At 37.6% G+C, this 19554-nt stretch overlaps 1 protein-coding gene across 3 annotated transcripts in view; it reads left to right on the forward strand.

Annotated features, from left to right (window-relative positions):
- The window catches only part of PTAR1 (protein prenyltransferase alpha subunit repeat containing 1), a 211915-nt gene that overhangs the window by 108264 nt on the left and 84097 nt on the right, over positions 1–19554 (forward strand). The window lies entirely within an intron of this gene.

Consider the following 19554-nt stretch of genomic DNA (forward strand, 5'->3'; position numbering starts at 1 on the left):
TCTGTGATATGCGCTTCTCAGCATTTTGAAGCCCAATTCCTCTCAGAGTACAGTGAATGTCAGAGGGATGTGAAGGGAGTATCACCTATTGAATTCTATGGTTTTCCTCGCGGGAAATCTTTTCATAGGTTCTCTGTTATCGGTCGTAGGGATTCATCTCCTACCTCCCTTTTCAGATCGACGATATACTCTCATATTCCATTACCTCTACTGATAACTGTTTCAGTACTGGTTTGGCCATCTGCTATATGTGGATGGGTGTCTTTCGGTAAGTATGTTTTCATTACTTTATATTTGTAGTTTATAGTACTTATATTTGCCGTGAGTCAGATTTATGTATATTTCCTTTTGCAGACTATCCGTTTCAAAATTGGGAAAAACATATTTAGGAAGTTATTTTTTCTTACCTGGGGTATAGTCTTTTCTTCAAAATTGACTGTTTTCATTAACTTTCGTGGGCAAAATTAGGCTTGCGGGGCCGCAAAATGCTGATATTTATTGCGTCATTCTTGGCGCGAAGGTACGTTCGGTGATGCAAATTCGTAATTTCCGGTGCCTTAGTTGGCTCCAGGTTCCTTGCACAAGGTGCGTCTGCCATGACGTGAGTTGTGTCATTTCCGGATAATTTAATTATTAAACCCCACTTCCGATATGCCTCTTGCCTTTTTCTATGCTCAGAGGGCTATGCTGTTTGCATTTTTTTCCCATTCCTGAAACTGCCATATAAGGAAATTGATAATTTTGCTTTATATGTTGTTTTTTTCTCTTACATTTGCAAGATGTCTCAATCTGATTCTGTCTCAGAAACCACTGTTCGATCCCTGCTGCCTGATAACGGTTCTACTAAAGAAAGTGTATCTGTTGAAAGTTAGCAGAGATTATTTCTCCAGCTGTAGTATGTAACAGTTGTCATGATAAGCTTTTACATGCAGAGAACATATCCATCATTACTAGTACAATGCCTGTTGTTCCTTCAACATCTAATGTACATGATATTCCCGTGATTATAAAAGATTTTATTGCAGATGTGATTCAGAAGGCTTTGTCTGCTATTCCACGTTCTAATAAACGTAAAAGGTCTTTTAAAACTTCTCATAAAGTTGATGAAATTTCAAATGACCGACAATATACTGAATTATCCTCCTCTGATGAGGATCTATCTGATTCAGAAGATCCTACCTCAGATATTGACACTGACAAATCTACTTATCTCTTTAAGATGGAGTATATTCATTCCTTGTTAAAAGAGGTGTTGATTACTCTAGATATTGAGGAAACTAGTCCTCTTGATACTAAAACTAGTAAACATTTAAATTCTGTTTATAAACCTCCTGTGGTTACTCCAGAGGTTTTTCCAGTTCCTGATGCTATTTCTGATATGATTTCAAAGGAATGGAATAGGCCTGGTGGTACTTTTATTACTTCCTCTAGGTTTAAAAAGTTGTATCCTTTGCCAGCAGTTAGATTGGAGTTTTGGGAAAAAATCCCCAAAGTTGATGGGGCTATTTCTACTCTTGCCAAACGTACTGCTATCCCTATGGAAGATAGTACTTCTTTTAAGGACCTATTAGATAGGAAACTTGAATCTTATCTAAGAAAAGCTTATTTATATTCTGGCTATTTTCTCAGGCCTGCCATTTCTATGGCTGATGTTGCAGCTGCATCAACTTTTTGGTTGGAAAGCTTGGCGCAACAGGAAAAAGATCCTGATTTGTGTAGCCTTGTTAATTTGCTTCAACATGCTAATAATTTTATCTGTGATGCTATTTTTTACATCAAAATTGATGTTAAATACATGTCTTTAGCTATTTTAGCTAGAAGAGCTTTGTGGCTCAAATATTGGAATGCTGACAAGTCTACATTACTATATCTTTCTTTCCAAGGTAACAATTTATCAGTTGGATTCAATTGTCACTGGAGGGAAGGGAGTTTTTTTACCTCAGGATAAAAGATCTAAGGGTAAATCTAAAGCTTCTAATCGTTTTCGTTCTTTTCCACAGAATAAGGAACAGAAAGCCAATCCTTCCCCCAAAGAATCTGGTTCCAATTGGAAACCTTCTTCAAGTTGGAATAAATCCAAGCCGTTTAAGAAACCAAAGCCAGCCCCCAAGTCTGCATGATGGTGCGGCCCTCATTTCAGCTCAGCTGGTGGGGGGCAGATTAAATATTTTCAAAAACATTTGGGCAGATTCTGTCCAAAATCATTGGATTCAGAGTATTGTCTCTCAAGGGTATCGAATAGGATTCAGAGTAAGACCTCCTGTGAGAAGATTTTTTCTCTCACGCGTTCCAGCAAATCCAGTGAAGGCTTAGGCTTTTCTGAAGTGTGTTTCATATTGAGAGCTTTCCGGGGTAATCATACCAGTTCCATTTCAGGAACAGGGTCTGGGGTTTTATTCAAATCTATTAATTGTCCCAAAGAAACAAAATTCATTCAGGCCAGTTCTAGATCTGAAAATTTTGAATCGTTTTGTAAGAGTGCCAATTTTTAAAATGCTGACTAAAAGGACTATTCTGCCTTTTGTTTAGCAAGGTCATTATATGTCCATGATAGACTTACAGGATGCATATCTTCATATTCCGATTCATCCAGATCACTATCGGTTTCTGAGATTCTCTTTTCTAGACAAGCATTACCAATTTGTTGCTCTTCCATTTGGCCTAGCAACAGCTCCAATAATTTTTTCAAAGCTTCTCGGTGCCCTACTCTCTGTAATCAGAGAACAGGTTATTGCAGTGTTTCCTTATTTGGATGATATCTTGGTACTAGCTCAATCTTTACATTCTGCTGAACATCACACAAGTCAACTAGTGTTGTTTCTTCAGACATGTTGGAGCATCAATTTACCAAAAAGTTCCTTGATTCCTCAGACAAGGGTCACCTTTTTAGGTTTCAAGATAGATTCAATGTCCATGACTCTGTCTCTAACAGACAAGAGACAAATAAAATTCGTTTCAGTTTGTCGGAACCTTCAGTCTCAATCATTCCCTTCAGTGGCTATGTGCATGGAAGTTTTAGGTCTCATGACTGCAGCATCGGATGCGATCCCCTTTGCTCGTTTTCATATGAGACCTCTCCAGCTTTGGATGCTGAAACAATGGTGTAGGGATTATACAAAGATATCACAGTTAATATCCTTAAATCCTAATGTTTGACTCTCTCTGACTTGTTGGTAAGACCACTATCGTATAGTTCAAGGGGCCTCTTTTGTTCGTTCAACCTGGACTGTAATCACAACACATGCAAGTCTTTCAGGTTGGGGAGCTGTCTGGGGATCTCTGACAGCACAAGGGGTTTGGAAACCTCAAGAGGCGAGGTTACCAATCAATATTTTAGAACTCCATGCTATTTTCAGGGCTCTTCAGGATTGGCCTCTGTTGAAGAGAGATCCATTCATTTGTTTTCAGACAGACAATATCACAACTGTGGCATATGTCAATCATCAGGGTGGGACTCACAGTCCCCTAGCTATGAAAGAAGTATCTTGGATACTTTCTTGGGCGGAATCCAGCTCTTATCTAGTTTCTGCTGTACATATCCCAGGTGTAGACAATTGAAAAGCGGATTATCTCAGCCGTCAGACTTTACATCCGGGGGAGTGGTCTCTCCATCCAGATGTGTTTTTCAGATTGTTTAGATGTGGGGTCTTCCAGAAATAGATCTGATGGCTTCCCATCTAAACAAGAAACTTCCCAGGTACTTGTCCAGGTCCAGGGATCCTCATGCGGAGTCGGTGGATGCATTAGCAGTTCTTTGGGTTTACCAACCTGCTTATATCTTTCCGCCTCTAGTTCTTCTTCCAAGAGTGATCTCCAAGATCATCATGGAACAATCGTTTGTGTTTCTGGTAGCACCAGCATGGCCTCACAGGTTCTAGTATGCGGATCTTGTCCGGATGTCCAGTTGCCAACCTTGGCCACTTCCTTTAAGACCAGACCTTCTGTCTCAAGGACCGTTTTTTCATCAGGATCTCAAATCGTTAAATTTGAAGGTATGGAAGTTGAATGCTTAGTGCTTAGTCATTGTCACATCCTTATGGGTAATGATGGGTTAATCCTCCCAGCCTCCATCTCATCTTGCAACACCTTTATAAGGCACACCTCTGTTTAGTATCATTGCTTGGTATTGAATGTCCTAACTACAGAGATACTAGCCCCTCCGATATCCTCGGACTACTTTTTGTCCCAACCTTGTTTTTAGTCTCTTGCTGAGACTGACTCTGACCCTCTACATCAGAACTCTTACTTACAGCATTTACCGCTGTACCAGATACTTCAGCCACCTCTCCCAGCACGGCTTGCCACTTCTCCGGATCCTACACGCTCAGCTGTTTGGCGGGTGACGTCACCGATGGCCGCATCAGATTCATCCGCAACCCCACGCTGCAAACAGCTCTCCGGCTGCTCTCTGCAACTTCACACCGCTCTGCTCAGTAACAGTATCAACGCTCTCAGCCTCAGGCAATCTTTGGTACCACAACAACGATTGGTAACGAACTCTGACTTATTACTTGTCTCATATTGTTTCAGTAGTTTACTTCTCCTAAACTTAATCTATATTATCATTGCTCATCTTAATCTGTGTGATCACTTGCTATATATCCTTACTATCCACCATGTTGTCTTGCTAGCTATAGTGTCATTCAGATATTGACACTGAGCTAGTAAATAACTATATTAACATCCTTAGCAATCTATATAGGTATCAGAACCTGCTTATATATATTTATGCTTGGGATAACACACCTATATTTAACAACTATTGATATGGTACTGTTACATGAGTGAGGGTTATTTCTACTATGTCTAAGAGTAACTTAGTAAATCTATTTATAATAGTAATAACGACACTTTGTATGTCTGGGTTGTTACAGGAATACCAAGCCCAAAAAAGATATATAGGTGTGATGAATCCTGCAGAGCTCTCTAATTATGTGGTCACTCTAGGCCAAAAGGTGGATCAATTAAATTTAGGCCTGAGAGATCTACAGATAGAAAACCAAACCTTGAAAAATATAATTAAAGAAGGGCTTACCCCAGCACCTCATCACACTGACACCCCACCAGAGCCCCCTGTTAGTCCACCTGATAAGTTTAGTGGTGACAGGAAGCAATTCAGACAGTTCATTAATGCCTGCACTTTATTCTTTACTTTAAAACCAAAAACCTTTGCAACTGACAAAATCAAGGTTTTAACAATGATATCCTATTTAAGGGGTGAACCCAGGGTTTGGGCAGATTCGCTTTACGAACAAAATAGTCCTATGTTAAACTCACTTGATGATTTCCTCAGTTCCTTATCTTCCTTATATGAGGACCCCCACAGACAAAGCACTGCAGAGCACAAACTCAGGAATCTGAAACAAAATAAAAGAGCTGTGGAAGATTACATTTCAGAGTTTAAAATCTGGCAATTAGATTCAGGCTGGAATCAAGTATCCCTAAAAAGTCAGTTCAGACTAGGACTCTCAGAACATATTAAAGATGAATTTGCAAGACTAGACTTACCAGATAATTTGGAAGGTCTAATGCAACTAAGCATAAAGATTGATCACAGAATTAGAGAGAGAAAACAGGAAAAAGTTTCTCATGACACCAATATTAGATACCATGATCCCCGAAGTCCTTTACAACTAAAGGGTACAGAGGAGCCAATGGATATCGGGGCCATCAAGGGACCTCTCACTTTAGAGGAGAAAAACAGACGAAGACTTAATCACCTATGTCTATACTGTGCTTCAAAGGAACATGATGTTTCCACTTGCCCAGTACTTAAAAGAACTAAAAAGGGTAAGAACTCTGACACAGTGTTAACCTTGAAAATTACCAACTCCCAGGTAACAAACTGTCTTATTCCAATCTCTTTGCAGTGGGACCACCGCCGCCTCAGCTCTGAAGCTGTTATTGACTCTGGCGCATATTCCTGTTATATTGATTATGCACTTGTCAAGTTTAATAAAATACCACTTGTTAAGAAGCAGAAACCTGTTCTGGTGTGCCTTATTGACGGTAAACAACTTGAGTCAGGGCCTATTACACACCAGACAGTACCCATATTGGTTACAACACAAAATAACCACCGCGAGTACATAACTTTTGATGTACTTACATCACCTATCTATTCTTTGATACTTGGGCTACAATGGCTTAGGTTACACCAACCCACGATACTATGGGAATCCAACACTGTGCTTTTTAACTCTCCATACTGTCAGTCTACATGTACACCAAATATACAAATACTGTCAGTCACAGAGGTTCAAATACCACAACAATACATAGAATTTGAACAAGTTTTCTGTAAAAAAGAGGCCGAAACTCTCCCACCACATAGGCCATATGACTGCCCAATAGATTTAATCCCGGGATCAGATATTCCCTATGGCCACATTTTCCCACTATCTGAAAATGAGTTATCCCATTTAAAAACATATATAAACGAAAACTTACGGAAAGGGTTTATAAGACCTTCCACCTCTCCAGCAGGAGCAGGTATCTTTTTTGTCAAAAACAAAGACCATTCCCTGCGTCCCATTGTAGACTATAGGGAATTAAATAAAAGAACTGTTAAAAACCGTTACCCCCTTCCTTTGATTCCAGAGTTAATAGAACATCTTAGGGGTGCATCTATATTTACAAAGCTTGACTTAAGGGGTGCATATAATCTGATAAGAATTAGACCAGGTGATGAATGGCTTACGGCGTTCAGAACCCGTTACGGCCTATACGAATACACCGTAATGCCTTTCGGGCTCTGTAACGCCCCTGCTACCTTTCAAAGGTTCATAAATGATATATTCAGAGATCTACTTGATATGTCAATGGTGATTTACCTAGATGACATATTAATTTATTCATCTAACATTGATGAACACATCAAGCTAGTCAGAACTGTACTATCTAGGCTACAGGCACATCACTTGTACGTGAAACTAGAGAAGTGTATCTTCCATTCTCAGGACATTACATTTTTGGGATACCACATTACACCACAGGGTATCTCCATGGAAACTGACAAGGTTTCAACTATACTTAACTGGCCAATCCCAAAAACGAAGAAAGACTTTCAGAAGTTTTTAGGTTTTTCTAATTTTTACCGAAAATTTATAAGGAATTTCGCTAGCATAACAAAACCCCTAACTGAACTAACAAAGAACCAAACTCCATTTATATGGTCACAAAGCACAAATAAAGTTTTCCAGTATTTGAAAACATGTTTTACTACAGCACCCATACTATCTTTTCCCAAATCAAACCTCCAATATATCTTAGAGGTTGACGCCTCCCACTACGCTATTGGTGCCATCCTATCCCAACGCCCCTCACCTCAAGAACCCATTCACCCTATTGCATTCTATTCTAGAGTTCTTACAGCTTCAGAATTGAATTATCATATTGGAGAGAAGGAGCTACTTGCCATGAAGGCAGCTCTGGAGCATTGGAGGCATCTCCTGGAGGGTACTGACAAACCTATCCAAATTTATACAGATCATAGAAACCTCCAATACCTCAAAACCCATAGGACATTGACTTCTAGACAAGTCAGATGGAGTCTCTTCTTTTCAAGGTTCACATACAACATAACTTATAGACCCGCATCAAAAAATAAAAAAGCTGACATTCTTTCAAGACTACCTGAATTACCTAATGTACAACCTCCATATGGAACTATTATTCCAGATCACTGTTTTCGCGAATCACTTGGATTACTATTTAATGAAGGATTTTCCTTCCATGAACATCAGCAAACTGATGTTACTTTGCCTCAATACTTGCTAAAAAAAGGTACTGACGGGTTATACCATAAAGATAATAAGGTATATGTTCCTCCATCTCTAAGAATCTCTATACTCAAAGCTATGCATGATTCAACCTTAACGGGACACCCAGGGGTACAAAGGACCTTAGAACTTACTAAGAGATCTTACTGGTGGCCACATATGTCCACAGATATACAGAAATACATTCAGTCTTGTGACATCTGCACTACCTGCAAGATTGAAAAACACAAGCCGGTAGGATATCTACTCTCTTTACCCATACCTGAAAAACCTTGGACTCATATTGCTGCTGACTTTATAGTCGAGCTACCAAAATCCAGCAATAATACCACTATCATGGTGGTTGTTGATTTGTTCACGAAGATGGCACACTTCATTCCGTTTCACAAACTGCCAACCTCTATGGAATCCGCATCCCTACTTATTGATAACGTCATAAAACTACATGGGTTGCCTCTGTCAATTACCACAGACAGAGGAACGCAATTTACTTCTAGAATGTGGAAAGAACTCTGTAAGGCTCTCTCCATTGAACAACGTTTAAGTACCGCATACCATCCCCAGACTAACGGTCAAACGGAGCGAACTAATCAGTGGTTGGAGGAATATCTTAGATGTTTTGCCACACAAAATCAAGATAACTGGTCATCACTACTTCCATTGGCAGAGTTTGCCCATAACAACGCTCATCATTCCACTATCAAGACCACTCCGTTCTTCGCCAACTATGGATTTCATCCACTGTTTCATGTCAATCCTCAATATGACAGTCAGTGCCCAGTAGTTAATGACACCACTAACAATATCGCTGAAACCTTCTCTATTCTTTCCGACAATATCAAAACTGCTCAGGATAGACAGAAAGTTTACTACAATTTGAGGAGAAGACCAGCACCCGAATATATGATTGGAGATCTGGTGTGGCTATCAACGAGGAACCTTCGTCTCAGTACACCCACAAGGAAATTGAATAGGTTCTACATTGGACCCTTCCCAATTAAGAGGATAATAAACTCCAATGCAGTCACTTTGCAACTCCCCGACGACTATAGGATACACCCCACCTTTCACGTTAACCTGCTAAAGCCATACAAAGAACTAAGGAATCCATCTACTAGTTCTACTCCTCAGGTTCCTGTTATTCCAGATTGTGAATTTGAGGTGGAGAAAATATTAGACTCAAGAAGAGTCTCTGGCCGCTTGCAGTACTTGATACGTTGGAAAGGGTATTCTTCTGAAGATGATTCCTGGGAGCCTTCCGTTAATCTGTCCGCCCCAAGACTCATTTCTATCTTCCATCGGCGTAACCCAGACAGGCCTCATCCTTGAACCCCAGAGTGGTTCATTTTGGGGGACCCCTCTGTCACATCCTTATGGGTAATGATGGGTTAATCCTCCCAGCCTCCATCTCATCTTGCAACACCTTTATAAGGCACACCTCTGTTTAGTATCATTGCTTGGTATTGAATGTCCTAACTACAGAGATACTAGCCCCTCCGATATCCTCGGACTACTTTTTGTCCCAACCTTGTTTTTAGTCTCTTGCTGAGACTGACTCTGACCCTCTACATCAGAACTCTTACTTACAGCATTTACCGCTGTACCAGATACTTCAGCCACCTCTCCCAGCACGGCTTGCCACTTCTCCGGATCCTACACGCTCAGCTGTTTGGCGGGTGACGTCACCGACAGCCGCATCAGATTCATCCGCAACCCCACGCTGCAAACAGCTCTCCGGCTGCTCTCTGCAACTTCACACCGCTCTGCTCAGTAACAGTATCAACGCTCTCAGCCTCAGGCAATCTTTGGTACCACAACAACGATTGGTAACGAACTCTGACTTATTACTTGTCTCATATTGTTTCAGTAGTTTACTTCTCCTAAACTTAATCTATATTATCATTGCTCATCTTAATCTGTGTGATCACTTGCTATATATCCTTACTATCCACCATGTTGTCTTGCTAGCTATAGTGTCATTCAGATATTGACACTGAGCTAGTAAATAACTATATTAACATCCTTAGCAATCTATATAGGTATCAGAACCTGCTTATATATATTTATGCTTGGGATAACACACCTATATTTAACAACTATTGATATGGTACTGTTACATGAGTGAGGGTTATTTCTACTATGTCTAAGAGTAACTTAGTAAATCTATTTATAATAGTAATAACGACACTTTGTATGTCTGGGTTGTTACAGTCATAGAGGTTTCTCTGACTCAGTGATTAATACTATGTTACAGGCTCGTAAATCTGTTTCTAGGAAGATTTATTATCGAGTATTGAAGACTTATATTTCATGGTGTTCTTCTCATAAATTCTCCTGGCATTCTTTTAGAATTCCTAGAATTTTACAGTTCCTTCAGGATGGTTTGGATAAAGGTTGGCTGCAAGTTCCTTGAAGGGACAAATCTTTCTGTTTTATTTCACAGAAAGATTGCTAAGCTTCCTGATATTCACTGTTTTGTACAGGCTTTGGTCCGTATCAAGCCTGTCATTAAATCAATTTCTCCTCCTTGGAGTCTTAATTTGGTTTTGAAGGCTTTACAGGCTCCTCCTTTTGAGCCTAGGCATTCTTTGGATATTAAACTACTGTCTTGGAAAGTGTTGTTGTTCCTTTTGGCTATCTCTTCGGCTAGAAGAGTTTCCGAATTATCTGCTCTCCTGTGAGTCTCCTTTTCTGATTTTCCATCAGGATAAGGCAGTTTGTTTTTGTTTTTTACCCATCACATTGTTTTTTATTTGAGGCATTCTGATTTTTGTTTTTAACATCTTTATTTGTTAACCAACAGAGTACAAAACATAATTTGAGCGAAAATATTCATTCTTTGCACCTTGCAGGGTAAATCATATAAGAAAACAAAGTAATACAACATGCTCTTTCCTGGCCCAATAAAAGTCATGCATTAGGCCTTACAGTTTCATAAAACATATATCTTTACCTTAGTTATATTTCAAACACACTCTCAAATATATTGATCTTTCTTGGCCAATTTGAAGACACATAGCCAGATTATACCTGAAATTGTCCTATAACCTATTAATCATACATACATATGTATCTACATATATAAACCATATCTATACAAGTAAATATAAAAAAACAATCAATGTACAAAGGATAATTGAATATAGATGTTAGATATTTTACAAAGTTTAAATATAGATATTAGATTATATAACAAAAATTAATAACATAATTTATGTAAGAACTTACCTGATAAATTCATTTCTTTCATATTAGCAAGAGTCCATGAGCTAGTGACGTATGGGATATACATTCCTACCAGGAGGGGCAAAGTTTCCCAAACCTCAAAATACCTATAAATACACCCCTCACCACACCCACAATTCAGTTTAATGAATAGCCAAGAAGTGGGGTGATAAGAAAGGAGCGAAAGCATCAAATAAGGAATTGGAATAATTGTGCTTTATACAAAAAAATCATAACCACCATAAAAAGGGTGGGCCTCATGGACTCTTGCTAATATGAAAGAAATGAATTTATCAGGTAAGTTCTTACATAAATTATGTTTTCTTTCATGTAATTAGCAAAAGTCCATGAGCTAGTGACGTATGGGATAATAAATACCCAAGATGTGGAACTTCCACGCAAGAGTCACTAGAGAGGGAGGGATAAAATAAAGACAGCCAATTCCGCTGAAAAATTAATCCACTACCCTAATCAAAAAAGTTTCAATTTTTATAATGAAAAAAACTGTAATTATAAGCAGAAGAATCAAACTGAAACAGCTGCCTGAAGTACCATTCTACCAAAACTGCTTCTAAAGAAGAGAAAACATCAAAATGGTAGAACATAGTAAAAGTATGCAAAGAAGACTAAGTCATTGCTTTGCAAATCTGATCAACAGGAAGTAGAAACTTACCTAGTAGAATGAGCCGTAATCCTCCGAGGCGGGAATCCACCCGACTCCAAATAAGTATGATGAATCAAAAGTTTAAGCAAGATGCGAAAATAAATGACAGAATCCTTTTGACCTTCCTAAAACCAGAAAAGATAACAAATAGACTAGAAGTCTATCTGAAATCTGAATAGCTTCAACATAGAATTTCAAAAAACTCTTATCATATTCAAAGAAAGTAAGAATCTCACCAAAGAAGTCTTAGGAAAACAATAAGTCCTCCCTAATGTTGTTAGAATTTACAACTTTAGGTAAGAATTGAAATGAGGACAGCAAAAACCACCTTATCCTGATGAAAAAATCAGAAAAAAGAGATTCACAAGAAAGAACAGATAATTCAAAAACTGTTCTAGCTGAAGAGATGTCCAAAAAGAACAATACTTTCCATGAAAGTAATTAATGTCCAGAGCAAACATATGCTCAAATAGAAGAGCCTGAAAAGCCTTCCGAATCAAATTAAGACTCCAAGGAGGAGAAATTGGCTTAATGACAGGTTTGATACGAATCAAAATGATGAATATCAGGAAGTAATACTGCCTTATCCTGATGAAAAAATCAGAAAAGGATATTAACAAAAAAGAGCAGATAACTCAAAAACTCTTCTAGCAGAAGAAATAACCAAAGGAACAATACTTTTCCAAGAAAGTAATTTAATGTACAGAAAATGCATAGTTTCAAACGGAGGAGCCTGTAAAGCCCTCAGCACCAAATTGAAACTCCAAAGAGGAGAGATTGAATTAATGACAGGCTTGATACGGACCAAAGCCTGTACAAAACAATGAATATCAGGATGATTAGCAATCTTTCTGTGAAAAAAGAACAGAAAGAGTAGAGATTTGTCCTAACAAAGAACTGAAGACAAAACCTTATCCAAACCAACCTGAAAAAATAATAAAATTCTATGAATTTTAAAAGAATGCCAAGAAAAGTAGGTCTTCCAGACTCTATAACAAATCTTTCTAGAGCCTGAAACATAGTATTAATCAATGAGTCAGAGAAACCTCTATGACTAAAAATCAATCGTTCAATCTCCATCCCTTCAAATTTAATGATTTGAGATCCTGATGGAAAAAATGGGCCTTGAGAAAGAAGGTCTGGTTTAAACGGAAGTGTCCAAGTTTGGCAACTGGCCATCCGAATGAGATCCGCATACCAAAACCTGAGAGGCCATGCTGGAGCCACCAGCAGAACAAACAAATACTCCATAAGAATTTTGGAAATCACTTTGGAAGAAGAACTTGAGGCGGAAAGAAATAGGCAAAAAGATAATACCAAAGAAATTTCAATGCATATACTACTTCCGCCTGAGGATCCCCTGACCTGAATAGGCCCCTGGGAAGTTATTTATTCAGATGAGATGCCAAGAGATCTATTTCTAGAAATGCTCACATCTGAAAAACATATCTGGGTATGAGAGACCATTCTCCCAGATATAAAGCTTGATTAACAGAGATAATCCGCTTCCCAATATCTATACCTGGGGAAAAAAACACAGAATTTAGATAGGAGCTGGATTTAGCCCAAGCTAATATCCGAGACACTGCTGTCACAGCCTAAGGACTGATAGTCCCACCCTGATGATTGACATACACCATAGTAGTGATATTGTCTGAAAACAAAAAACGTCTCTTCTTCAAAAAGAAACTAACTGAAAAACTCTGAGAATGCACGGAGTTCTAAAATATCAAATGGTAATCTCGCCTCCTGAGATTTCCAAACCCCTTGTGCTGACAGAGATCAGACAGCCTCCCAACCAAAAAGACTCACATCTGTAAAGATCATGGCCTAGGTTGAAAGAAACGAAGAGACCTGTAGAACTAAATGATGGTGATCTTAACCACCAAATCAAGATAGATAAATATTAGGATTTGAAGATTTAAAATGTAAAATCCTAGAATCTCTGCACCATAATTCAGCATAAAAAACTGGAAGAGGTTATCTCTATTGAAAATGAGCAAAGGAAATTGAATCCAATGCTGTGGCCATAAGACCTAAAACTTCTATGCATATATAGCAATTGAAGGAAATAACAGAGACTAAAGGTACCGACAGACGGAACCCAATAAAATTGTCCCTTGTCTGATAGAGACAAAGACAGTGACACAAACTATCTGGAAACCTAAAAAAAGGTGACCCTTGTGTGAGGAATCAAGAGCTTTTGAAAAAAAGTTCCTCTAACTATGTCCTGAAAGAACAAAGTTGAATCATATGAGATTCCACAGTCTCAGAAAATAATCTGAATGAAAACAGAAAATGAAGATATGCATTTATTGTATCTAATGAAAACAAATAATGCCATCACTGACCAACAAAAGGCAGAATAGACCATTTATACATGATACATTTATATAACAAAAGATTTTCTATCTTTGGAACAATGAATAGGTTTGAATAAAACCCCAAAACCCAGTTCCTAAAAATGGAACTGGAAGAAATACCCCAGAAGATTCCAGGTCTGAGCAGCACTTGAGCCCCAATGGGTGATCAGCCGCACTTCAACATTGTCCCAAAATATATAGGACCGAAACACACAAAAAGTGTTAGCCTTACTGGAATAGCTGGAATATCAAAGAGAAAAAAGACTTCTCACGGACGGTTTTACTCTGAACTTTATTCTGTATCCAAAATCAAAGAAATTTGCAAAACAACAAATTTCAAAAAAATGAATGAAATTTTTTTTTTTCTCCAATTAAAAACATGTTACTTGGGAATTTGTTCCTTAATAAGAACAACCAAACTAATCTAAGCTTAAAGTTTAGTCTTGGAACTCAATCTTGAAGCCCAGAGTAACAGTTAAGAATTGAATCCAATTATAAACCAAATAATTGATTATCTTAGAAAAAAAAAAGAAATATGGATTTTTTATAAATCACAAAATTCTTCTAGCTAAAACAGCTAAAGACATAGAATAAACCTCATTTGCAAAAATATTCAATAAAATGAAGACACAAATGAAAAATATTAGCATGATAACCCAGTTAAAGGAACAGTCAACACACTGGACTTACATAATCAACAAATGCAAAACAACAAGACAAATGCAACAGCACTTAGTCTAGTAGATTTTGTCCTTAACAATGCTAAAATAAATCATAATCTGATACTTGATTTTAAAGTAAACAGAAAAAATGAAGCAATTGCAACATCATTCAAATAAATCACAGGTCCAAGAAAAGTACCTGAAAATAAATAATTTTCCTTAAATAAGATACAACCATCTAAAGGAAAAATAAATACTATTTTGCTATAGAAACAATAGCATCATTAGCAGAAGTAGAGAGAGCCCCATTAAATTGGAGAACCTTCAAAATTGAAATGAACTGCCGGCAAAGAATATAGTTTAAAACCTTTAAAGAAGGAATAAAAGAAAATTCTCAGCCTATTCCATTCCCTAGTATGAGGAACTGGAAAAAAACCTCTGAAAATACAGAAGAATAAATAAGCAGAAATAAAATGTTAGTTAGTCTTGAAAGAACTAATTACCTTAATATCCAAAATAATCAACACGTTTTCAACAAATGTACTTTAATAAAAAAATAAAAAAGTGGATTTGTTAGTGTCAATATCTGATGAAGAAAATTCTGAATGAGAAAAAACATCATCAGAGAAGGATAAATCATTATGTTGTTGGTCATTTGAAACTTCAATAATTAAAAAAGAAGTTTGAAAAAGACCTAAAAAATTTATTAGAAGGCACGATGTCAGACAAAGCCTTTAAAATAGAATCAGAAAAATAGTCTTATAAATCTTCTAAGTAATTCTTGTACATAAGATGTAAAAAGAATAGCAAATATATAAAGCATAAATACTAACGGATTCTGCATGTAAATGTTTATCATGATAACTTATTACAAACCATAGCTAAAGAAAAACATGCATAACATTTTAAAATAAATGAACTTAGCTTTGGTAGGACTGAACTCAGTCAACAGGAATCCCTTAGAACATTTTTGAAACAGGAACAGTGAAATCTTGCAATATGTAATAGAAAAAAACAATATTTAAAGCAAAATTATCAAATTCCTTAAATGACAGTTTCAGGAATGGGAAAAGAATGCAAAATAATAATCTTCTAAAAACCAGAAGCAATAAAAAAGTGAGGTTTAAATAATGTGAGGAAAAAATGGAACAATACGCCCACATTTTTTTTTTTTTTGCGCCAAATATGACGCCCACATTATTGGCGCTAAATACAACGCCCATATTTTTGGCGCCAAGTATGACGCCACATCCTCTGACGCCGAAACAGACGCACACATTTTTTGGCGGGAAAAAAATGTCTGAATACACATGCGTCAAAAAATGACGTTACAGAAAACAACTTCCGGCGTCAACTACGGCGCCGGAAATGACAAAAAATTTTGCGCCAAAAAAGTCCGCTCCAAGAATGACGCAATAAAAAGAAACATTTTCTGCCCCCGCGAGCCTAACAGCACGCAGGGAAAATGGTCAATTGAAAATTTTCAAGGTAATGAAAAATAAATTGAATTAAAATGCATTTTCCCAAATAATGAAACTGACAGTCTGAATTATAAAGGAATACTGATTATCCTGAATCATGGCAAATATAAGTTTAAAGACATATATTTAGAACTTTACATATAAAGTGCCCAACCATAGCTTAGAGTGTCACAAAAAATAAGATTTTACTTACCCCAGGACACTCATCTACATATAGTAGATAGCCAAACCAGTACTGAAACGAGAATCAGTAGAGGTAATGGTATATAAGAGTATATCGTCGATCTGAAAAGGGAGGTAAGAGATGAATCTCTACGACCGAAAACAGAGAACCTATGAAATAGATCCCGTAGAAGGAGACCATGGTATTCAAATAGGCAATATTCTCTTCACACCCCTCTGACATTCACTGCACTCTGAGAGGAAAACTGGGCTCCAGCCTGCTATGAAGCGCATATCAATGAAGAATCTAGCACAAACTTACTTCACCACCTCCACGGGAGGCAAAGTTTGTAAAACTGAATTGTGGGTGTGGTGAGGGGTGTATTTATAGGCATTTTGAGGTTTGGGAAACTTTGCCCCTCCTGGTAGGAATGTATATCCCATACGTTACTAGCTCATGGACTCTTGCTAATTACATGAAAGAAATAGTGTAGTCTACACTTTCTCAATCCTATTATGGGCCACAATTTAGGCCTAAGATTTTCCATAGCTCAAATAACTATCTCCTCTCCCCCCTCTCTCAATCAAAGGTCCCGAAATCCAGTCCTAGACTAGGATTGCTATACTTAATAGCCAACAAAATAATCCTATATGCTTCAGTAGAACCCAAAGGGGCCAATATTTGTTTCTGTATAGTAAATGGGTATAACTTAATTATAACTCTGCAATCCTTATACTGGAATATGGTATTATGTGATTCAAACACTAGTTGTTGGAGGAGCATATTACGAAAATGGGAAAAACTAGGTGATAGTACATCTTTCCAGATCAGAGTTCTAGTTACCATGATTATCATATTTAATATCTTAATATTCTTAGGTTTAACTTCAACTAAATTGGGGTGTATCAGAAAAATTACATGATAGGCTTGTATTTTGAAATTGTCAAAGAATTGCCTATTATACCAATAGTTGACTTTGCCCCAAAGTTGATTTATTTTTGGGCAATAAAAAAGCATATGTATAATATCTGCATTTAATAATTGGCATTGTGAACACCACTGTTGTGTTGCTGCAGAGAATTTAGACATTTTACGAGGAGTTAAATATGTATTATGTAATAGTTTAGTATGAGATTCTTTCCAGGCAATTGATATTTTCAGTTTCTCTAAGACAGAAAAACTCTGAGAGATATTCAATAACTCAAATCGTGGAAAATAATGGCACCAAGAAGAGACCAAATTTTGGGAAAAGACTTGTCCCTGTTTAGCTAACATAATATTGTATAAGAGGGACATTGTAAATTTACCCGTAACAGCCTTTTTAATACATTCATGGATCTCTGACCACCGAACATCGATGCAGCTACCCTAATCTTGTGAATTAATATAATGCTGTGTTTGAAAGTAGGCAAATAAACTATGTCTAGGAAGTTCATATAGAGTCATTAGCTTATTAAAAGAAAGCATTTGTCCAGAGGTGGAAGTAAGTTGAAAGATATATTTGAGTCCATTTTGGATCGTGTATTAACGGAATAAACTCTGAATTACCTTGGATTGGTAAAAAAGCTAAAACTCTATAATCTATGTCCAACACAGCACACATCTTTTGCCAGGCTAAAATAATATTTTTAAAAGATACAATATTGCAGATATTAGCCGGAAGTTTTTTTATGGGACAGTGCAGAACCGCCTTTAAAGAGAAAGGGGCTATGAATATAGTCTCTGCCTCCGCAGAGTTTGAGCCACTCAACTATCCTATAGCTATTTTGGCTAGCGTAGTCAGATTATCTAATTTAATATCCGGCAACGCGAATCCACCGTTCATCTTTTTTTGACAGAGTTTCGCTATTGAAATACGTGCCTTTTATGCATGACGCATAAAATTTCCGAATTTCCGAGTTAGAAATAAATAAAGGCAGATTTTGGAGCAGATAAAGTATCCGGGGAAAGATGATTGTTTTAACCAAATTAACTCGGGCAAGAAGAGAAAGGGGAAAAGAAGCCCAAATTTTAAGATCTTTAAAACTTCCCTTACATTTTTATATCCATAAAAGTTCACTTTTTTTAAACATTGATCTTGTATCCTGAAAAAGAGCTAAAAGTTGCTAATACAGGGAGTGCAGAATTATTAGGCAAGTTGTATTTTTGAGGATTAATTTTATTATTGAACAACAACCATGTTCTCAATGAACCCAAAAAACTCATTAATATCAAAGCTGAATAGTTTTGGAAGTAGTTTTTAGTTTGTTTTTAGTTATAGCTATTTTAGGGGGATATCTGTGTGTGCAGGTGACTATTACTGTGCATAATTATTAGGCAACTTAACAAAAAACAAATATATACCCATTTCAATGATTTATTTTTACCAGTGAAACCAATATAACATCTCAACATTCACAAATATACATTTCTGACATTCAAAAACAAAACAAAAACAAATCAGTGACCAATATAGCCACCTTTCTTTGCAAGGACACTCAAAAGCCTGCCATCCATGGATTCTGTCAGTGTTTTGATCTGTTCACCATCAACATTGCGTGCAGCAGCAACCACAGCCTCCCAGACACTGTTCAGAGAGGTGTACTGTTTTCCCTCCTTGTAAATCTCACATTTGATGATGGACCACAGGTTCTCAATGGGGTTCAGATCAGGTGAACAAGGAGGCCATGTCATTAGATTTTCTTCTTTTATACCCTTTCTTGCCAGCCACGCTGTGGAGTACTTGGACGCGTGTGATGGAGCATTGTCCTGCATGAAAATCATGTTTTTCTTGAAGGATGCAGACTTCTTCCTGTACCACTGCTTGAAGAAGGTGTCTTCCAGAAACTGGCAGTAGGACTGGGAGTTGAGCTTGACTCCATCCTCAACCGAAAAGGCCCCACAAGCTCATCTTTGATGATACCAGCCCAAACCAGTACTCCACCTCCACCTTGCTGGCGTCTGAGTCGGACTGGAGCTCTCTGCCCTTTACCAATCCAGCCACGGGCCCATCCATCTGGCCCATCAAGACTCACTCTCATTTCATCAGTCCATAAAACCTTAGAAAAATCAGTCTTGAGATATTTCTTGGCCCAGTCTTGACGTTTCAGCTTGTGTGTCTTGTTCAGTGGTGGTCGTCTTTCAGCCTTTCTTACCTTGGCCATGTCTCTGAGTATTGCACACCTTGTGCTTTTGGGCACTCCAGTGATGTTGCAGCTCTGAAATATGGCCAAACT

Source organism: Bombina bombina, chromosome 2 (assembly GCF_027579735.1).
Source record: "Bombina bombina isolate aBomBom1 chromosome 2, aBomBom1.pri, whole genome shotgun sequence".
In the NCBI taxonomy this organism is placed as follows: domain Eukaryota; kingdom Metazoa; phylum Chordata; class Amphibia; order Anura; family Bombinatoridae; genus Bombina; species Bombina bombina.